Consider the following 8,925-nt stretch of genomic DNA (forward strand, 5'->3'; position numbering starts at 1 on the left):
TATCATGCATCCTGATCCCACTTATCTCTCCATCTCCTCACATCTGCCCTTCCAATCCCCCCTAAAGAAACCAAAAGTTAACAGAAAAACTAAAACTAAAACCAAGCAGAAAAAAGGGAGAAGAATCTCATTGTGGAAGCTGTAGTGTGACCGGTTGAGTCACACGGTTTACCCTTTAGTCTACTCACCTTTACTTGTAAGTGTTCATTGCTGAGTCATTGCTCTTCTTTGAGGTCTCTGGCTTCTGCTACACTAATGATAATGGGCTCTTACCAGGGCTCCTCTTGGATATCCTGCTTTTGTCTTGTGTCATGGAGATCCTGCAATTTTGGATCTATAGTTTAGTCCCCTTCACATGCTCCAGCAGTTCATGGATGAGGTGGATGTTGGGGTGGGCTAACTCATAGCCCTAGTTCTGGGTCTGGGTGGTAGCTTGGTTGGTCAGCCCTAGCTTTCCCTCATGGCCACTACCAGATGAGCTCTCCAGCCCTGCCTCAGCTAGCTCACTCAATGCGGCTTGAAGGCACAGTCCCAGTTCTTCTTCTCTCACCACTTTGACTCATCCACACTCACACCACCAGGGCCAGCTCTACTGTTTGCCCAGGTGAGGTGCAGGGCTCTTTCTCCCAGTTGCTGTAGGTGGCATAGATGCCAGGGTGGGGAGTGGTGAGGGGGATCAGCACTGCTGCTCTCACACCCTCAGGGCTGACTCATGGAAGCTCTGACAACAGGCTCAACTCTAATCTCTTGTTTGTTGCAGTTGGTGAGGGGCAGGGCTAGTGCGCCCACTCTCCTGACTCTGGGGCCAGCTTTCTCAGCCACTGCAGGTGGTAATGGATAAGGTGAGGAGGAGGAAGGCATCTTTTTCTCATCCACTCCACCCTATGTCAGATGAGGAGGACACTGTCAGTTTTCCTCTCACTCCCTCGGGGCTAACTTACCTGTATCCCTGACAACAGGGTCAGCTCTAGTGTGATCCCAGGTAAAGTGTAGGCTAGTGGTGAGGGGTGGGATCATTTTTTCTAAGAGTGGGGAGCAACTCTTCCCTGAGTAGCAGGACCAGGTATCCTGATATAGTATACAGGGAAGGGCAGGGCCAGCTTAAAATAGCACTCAGATTTCAACAGGCATGGTTCCTATGTCCCTCTGTGGTAACACAGGCCATGGACATCAACATAGACCCCAGCTGCAGCAGGACCATAGACCCAGATAAAACTATTGGCAGCAGGTAAGGCCCGGATGTCACTATGGCCCTGGTGACAGCTCAAATCACCTAGATCAGGATTTCCCCGATGGCAACATGGTCTTCAGACACTGACATGGTTGGCCAGACCCCAGTCATCTTCATGGTCCTAGGTGGCAACAAGAGTCATGGACTTGGATGTCAACTCAGACTGTGGCTACTATAGGGCTGTGGACCCAGACATGGCCCTCAGCAGTAGCCCTGGCCCAATGACACCATAACCCCAGATGACACTGCAGGCCACTCAGATCAGCATGGGCCTGTCAGCAGCATATCTATTGGACACTCACATGGCCAGAGGTTACAGACTAGGCCCTGGGTTTCTGCATGACCTTTAGTGGCAACATGGGCCACAGACATCAACACAGACCCTGTCTGTGGTAGGACTATGGATCTAGACATGGACCTCAGTAGCAGTCCAAGCCTGGGTGTCAGTATGACTCCAGATGATAGCACTGGCAACTCAGATGAACATGATCCCCAAGGTAGCATAGCACATGGATACCAACATGGCCCCAGGTGGCAGCCTAGACTACAAGCCGCTACATTGCCCTCAGTGGTGATAAGAGCCATAGTCATCCAAGACTTGACCCTTAGTAATAAGGCCCAAATATCACCTTGGAATAGCATGTCATTCACATCAGCCTGTTCCTCATCCTCCCACCTCTTCAGATCCACCTTTCTTCCCAGTCTATTAAACATTCTGCCTCTATCTCTCTTCCATTTTACCACCCTGTGCTTATTCACCATAATGGTTCCTGACTGCCTGGTGCTGGTTGAGTCTTGCCTATACCAGACACCAGGCATGGCACAGAGCTGGTGCCCCGTTTCTTTAAACAGAATAGTTAATTGTATTCTAAATGTTTATCCTTATATACAAAAGTAATTGTAGCTCTCAGGTCTTATCAAAGAAGCTTTTTATTTTGGCAACTGACGAAAACTCTTACAGAGATTTAAAAATGGTCAAAATTCAGAGAACTTGTGACTGTTGTGTGTCCACAGTCCCAATTGCTCCATCTTCCATGCAACCACCATACCAAGGGCATGGCACCATCTTGGAAGAAGGGACAAAAAGTTTAAAAAACCAAAATTTCAGTACCTTGTTGCAAGATACTGTCTTCTAGACATGACAGGAAAGCAGCACACATGAACTATCAACCCCTCAGTAAATTTAAAATACATCAGAAATCATGTTGATTTAATAAAATGGCAATAATGGTTTCTGTGTGAAGGAGAACCAATTTTCTTCAGGGTCTAGTTCCCTGATATGTTACCCAATGCAAAGTGGTCATCCCCAAACACATGTGCATACTAGCAACACTAGATATAGTATAGTGTTGTGTATGTGTGAAACAATAATAATAAAAGAAGAATTGGTGATAAATTTGGAAGGGAGTAGGGAGACAAGGGAAGAGTTAGAGAAAGAAAGTTAGAAGTAGAAATGATGTAAACACAATACTTATGCATAAAATTCTCTAAAAATCAAGAGAAAACAGACATAAACAAAGAAGTCAAAGACCTCTATTATAAATCCTTTAGAAGACTGAAAATAGAAATTGCAAAAAGACACAAGTAGGCAGAAAGACCTCCCATGCTCATGAGTTGAAAGAATTAATATTGAGAAAATGAATGTCTTACTGAAAGCAATATACAGATTCATTACAACCCCTGCAAAATCTGCTGATACTCCACACTAAAATAAAAAAGAAATAACATTTATATGGGAGCACAGAAAATCTTGGATATCCAAGTAAATCAGTGCATTCTTCAAAAATAATAGTAAATAAACATGATTGAGGAAACCACCATCCCTAGTTTCTGCTACATTTCAGAGTTATGCCAGCAATAACAGCATCAACAGAGCAGTACAAAGGTCTGGGTATAAACCCCTGAAGATACAGACACCTAATATTTGACAAAGATTCCAAAAATGCTTACAAGGAGTCTGTAATAAATGGTGCTGAGGAACTTAATATCTACATGTTGAAGAATGAAAGTAGCTCCCACTTTTGTAATATGATACAAATTAAATCAACCCAGTCATAAAACCTTCAACCTACATTTTGTCCTGCCTTCAAGATGTGCTGGGGTAAAGGTGGCACAGAAATTGTGTGAATGGCCAGTTAATAAATAGTCCAGCTTGAGACCCATATCATGAGAGGGAACTTATTCCTGAAACAGTCTGAAGGTCATGACCTAGAGCCTGGAGACCCTAGAGATTTAGGATAGAACCAAACATGAATGACAACATACATAGTCAATGAAATGATTCCTAATGATATTCTACTATACTCATAGATTGGTTCCTAGCCCAATTATCATTAGATATACTTCTCTCAGCAACTGATGGAAACAGTTGCAGAGACCCACATCCAGACTTGAGGCACAGCTTAGGGAATCCTCTGAAGAGAGGGAGGAAGGATTGTGGGAGCCAGAAGGGTCAAGGATACCACAGGAAAACCTACAGAATCTAACAGAGTCCCTAAGAGTTCAACTCTTAAGAAACCCCTCTCACAGTTCAATTAAAGACACCACAATAAGTGAACGGGACTAAAGTCAGGAGGTTAGAATCCTAGGGTTATGAAGTCTACTCACAATAGCTTCTGTCTACCCATGTTTCTTTATTCTTCTCTGTAGATGGACACTATCAAGTAGTCCCACATTAGCTCAGAATTGAGCATAGTAAAGGGTTCTTTATTTAGGGGTAGACTCACAGATCATAGTCCTCTGCATGTGAGGGGAACAGGAACTGAATCCAGCAGCCAAGAGCAAGAGGCCACACAAACTTTACGTCTACATTTATAGTACAAGAGACCATGCCCAAGTGGCCTGGTATTTTAAAGATATCGGCTGAAGGCGTTCCCACTGCATTCTATCTTTTGCTACAAATGTTCCCAGTAATATGGGACCAACCTAAACACTCTGCATGTGGGAGAGAGTTGCATAGGTTGGTCTATCGAAGGGGCCCCTGGCAGTAGGATCAGGATCTATTCTTCATGTATGAGCTGCTTATTGGATCCCCTTCTCTACGATGGGGTGCCATGCTCAGGCTTAATGCAGCAGAGGGGGGCTTGGGCCAGCCTCAACTTAATGGGCCAAGCTTTGTTGACTCCCCTTGGGAGCCCTTACCCTTTGGGAGAAGTAGATGGGGATGAGTAGGAGGAGGTAAGGGATTGTGGGAGTTTAGGTGGGAGGGACAACTGAGGTTGGAATGTAAAATGAAATTTTTAAAAAATAATAAATAAAAAAACAACCAAATAAATAAATAAATCTAAATGGATCAAAGATGAACATTAGGCTTGAAATGCTGAAAATGTTCTTTTAGAGGACAGAGCAGGAAAAAGGTACAAGAGGTGAGACTATGTACAGACACTCTGAAGTTTTCTCCAATTGCTCAGTAACTAATGACAACAGTCAATAAATGTGATACCAAGAAACAAAAAAGCTTTAGTACAACAAAGGAAAGAATGATCTGCATGAAGAAATAGCATTTAAAATGTGAGATAATCTTTGGTAGGTGCACATCTGACAGAAGATAAATATCCAGAATATACAAAGAACTCAAAATCTAAAGAATAAGAAAATAAGAAACCCAATAAAAATGAAGAAACTACATTGATGGTTATTGCCAAAATACACCCTTTAAAGTACTCAACATCCCTCATGACCAGGGCAATAAAAATGAAAACTACTTTGAGATTCAATTCCACTCCAGTAAGAAAGGCCATCATCAAGAAAACAAATATCACTAAACATTGGCAAGGGACCCTTATTCCCTCTTGCTCTTGACAGCAGTGCATACAGTTGCAGCCAATATGAGAATCACTATGGGGGTTTATTAATAAAACCCATAATAGAATTACCATATTCTCTAGTACCCATGATCGTATGTCCTAAGTATTCACATCCTCTCTAGGGATACTTGCATGCCCGTGTTTATTGATGCTCTGCTTCCCATAGCAAGGAAATTGAATCTTCTTAGAAGTTTATTGGTGATGACTGAAAAGTAAAAATATGGACCCATGTATAATGGATTTTATTTAAGTGTGAGTTGTCTTGTAGCTGCATCTGTGGGGCCAACAAATCAGGGTTTGTGAAGTCATGAATTTTGGAGAAAAATGAATAGTTATCATTTTACTTAACCAGCATAATTCTGACCAGTAATTTGAAAAAGATTTTCTTTATTTTATTTATATAAGAATTTTTGCTCATATGTAAGTAAATAGTTTAACAAATGCATGCCTTGTACCTTTAGAGGACAGAAGAGGATATTGGGTCTCTTTGAATTAGAATTGCAAATGGTTGTGAGCTGCCCCATTGGTGCTGAGAAAGGAATCTGTATCCTCTGCAGGAGCAGGAAATACTTTTAACCACTGAGCCATCTCTCCAGCCACATTGATAATTGTTATATATTTACATTTATATTTATGTGGGCTTGTGTATAGAGGAAAGAAAACCGATGAGTGACTCATAAGAGGGGAAAACAGAGACCTTAAGAGAGAGAGATGTAGAAGGAAAACAGAATACATTACATGTGTTATAAAAATATGAGTTAATACTAAATTGCAGCAAGTTTAAAGCAGAAATAGAAGGCAGAGAAATGGGGTAAAGAAAGGGTTGAGCAGATATTAAGAAAACTAAGTGAAAATGAAAATGCCAAATGGAATCCAACCACCTTATAGGCTGTTATAAATAGGAATAATTTTTATTTTAAAGTAAATTTAAAATAAAAAGGGGGAAAACCTTTAATATGCACTTACTATAAGACTAGGTCCGTACCTACAAGAATTGATTTGAACAAATGCTTGTACATTAACATTCACAGATAAGTTAATACATTGTATCCAAGTGGAAAGACTCACCAACCAATGATTAAATTACCAAGGCGTATCTGTACAATGTCATATTAATGAGCAATAAAACAATTGTTGGTACATAGAACTACATAGACATACCTTGAAACTATACTAATAGAGAAAAACAAGCCATGAAGAGCTTATATTCATATAAAATATGAAGAATAGAAAATCTGTACAAACATAAAGTACAGTGGAATTGCATGCAGATGGTTGGAGGTGAGCATATGTGTGAATTGGCACAGGAGTTCTTTGGGGGGAATTAAGGGTTCTAAAATTCAATGTAGATTGCTTTGAATAACATGAAATACTAAGGCTATTTAATTCTATTTATGTAAGTGAACATCACAATACTCAGGGCTGATTGAACTGGAACTTGAGCCTATTACCAACCGCTTTTGCATCTCATATGAACCAGAACACTGAGAGTAGATGCATCATTTTTCTTGGAGTAACTGAAACCAATTGATTCACAGTCATAGTAGATATAATTAAGGTTTTCATGGAGAGGTGCGAAGTTAAAATGTATGAACAGACATGGGAAAATGAACTGCTTTTCTGTTGGCTTGAGGAAACATTAAAAATGCTGTTTGCAATGTTCCTATTCTCCTTACATATTTGTACATAGAGTAAGTTAGCTAATGAATTTTCAATTTTTCTAGAATGTTGTGTATATAAGTCCTTTTGCAAGTATTTATGTTGGATTGAGATGCTGTCCCTGGAAGCCTTCCAAGCATTTGTGGTTTTCTATTGTCTCACTCCACATAAAAACTACTGTTGGATTGGCTGGAGAGATGGCTTGGCCTCCAACCAAAGACTAGGCTTTCAACCCAAAGTATAAAAACTACTAATGATTTTTTTGTGTAAATATTTGTTGTATCAGATACTTTAAGTTATTAATAATCAGAATAACTTCTGATAATTTCATGAGGTTTTCCAATTACCTTCCNTTAAAGCAAGATGTGAGAATTAGCCAATAAGAGGCTGGAACTAATGGGCCAAGCAGTGTTTAAAAGAATACAGTTTCCATGTAATTATTTCGGGTAAAGCTAGCCAGTGGCTGGGAGCCCTCTCGAGTGGCGGGAAGCAGCCTGCTGCTCTTACTACACTCCTGGGCCTGTCCATCCCCCCTGAGCCCCAGCACCTGTTCTATGTCCTGTTCCTGGCCATGTACCTCACTACCATCCTGGGGAACCTCATCATCATCCTCATTCTACTGGACTCCCATCTTCACACACCCATGTCCTTGTTTCTCTGCAACTTGTCCTTCTCTGACATGTGCTTTTCCTCTGTCATAATGCCCAAATTGCTGCAGAACATGCAGAGCCAGGACCAAACCATTCCCTATATGGGTTGCCTAACACAAATGTACTTTTTAATAGCCTTTGGAGACACGGAGAGTTTTCATTTTATGGTCTATGCTTGCTATGTGGTCATCTGTTTTCCCCTTCAATACACCAGTATCATGAGTTCCAAGCTTTGTGTGTGTGTGTGTGTGCTCTGCTGGTTACTTANTATGCTCTTTTGGCTTTGCTGCTGCTATTTGTTTATTTTGTTTGTTGCTGTTCTTTAAATTCTGCCTTTCTGTATGTGTAGAAGGAGTGATCAATGAATATAATTGGTCTCCACTAGAGATTCCTGGGGTAAATTAGTCCTCCAAAGGTCCTGGATAATTATTATGTCTTTAATGAGTTATACAGAATCTGGACTCCTCTGGGGTACAGTGCCCCTAAGGCCCAGGGATGGCAGCAGGGGCATGAGAGTAGGAATGGTCCAGAGAGGCAATGAGTACAGGGGGCCAGTAGTTTCTGTGACTGCAAATAAAAGTAAGATAAGCAGGGTTTTGAACCAGAAACCTCAGCAGAGCAAAGTAAATTGTCAGGAAAATAAGATGGTATCTTGTTGTCATTCCACATGAATTTCTGTCATAAACTGATGTGGGAGTGTCATATATCAATCTGTTGATTTCATTGGTTAAGCAATAAAGAAACTCCTTGGCCCTGATAGGTTAAAACATAGGTGGGAGGAGTAAACAGAATAGGATGCTGGGAGGAAGAGGAAGTGAGCTCAGACTCGACAGCTCTGCTCTGGAGCAGAGATGCCAGCTCTGCTCTCTGAGGCAGACACAATGAACTCTGACCCAGGATGGACGTAGGCTAGAATCTTTCCCGGTAGTACTGATGCCACACAGATTATTAGAGATGGGTTGATCGGGATATGAGAATTAGCCTGTAAGGGCTAGAGTTCATGGGCCAAGCAGTGTTTAAATGAGTACAGTTTGTGTGTTGTTATTTCAGGCATGAGCTAGCAGGCGGCCGGGGTGCTGGAGACACAGCTCCGCCGCACTTATTACTACAATAAACCTAATTTTTTTTATGGGAGACTGGAGAGGAAGGGGATTATAAGCACTTTGGGAGACAATGAAGTGGAGGCATAAAATTCACTTGGGGCTTTTGAGCTTCTGATGTCTGTCATAGATGCAATGGAGGGAAGATGATTAGTTATCAGTGGAGCAGAAATCTGTATGTTACAGAGACATGCATGCCTGAGTTTGAAATGAGAATCTAAAGCAATGGGATATATGTAATGGGGTATATTTTCTTAAAACTTATATAAAATTATGATGCAAAAGTTTATCTAAATTCTTCAAGAATATCAATATACAGATTAACATAAAACAAGTTATAAACAAACAGTTACACAAGGTGAACAGGCAGCATGATAAAGAAGCATTAGCCCATTTTTCCTTCTTTCTCTCTTTCTTTCTTTCTTTCTTTCTTTCTTTCTTTCTTTCTTTCTTTCTTTCTTTCTTTCTTTCTTTCTTTC

This window comes from Alexandromys fortis, unplaced genomic scaffold (assembly GCF_014885135.2).
Source record: "Alexandromys fortis isolate MF-2015 unplaced genomic scaffold, M_Fortis_MF-2015_v1.1 scaffold_80, whole genome shotgun sequence".
In the NCBI taxonomy this organism is placed as follows: domain Eukaryota; kingdom Metazoa; phylum Chordata; class Mammalia; order Rodentia; family Cricetidae; genus Alexandromys; species Alexandromys fortis.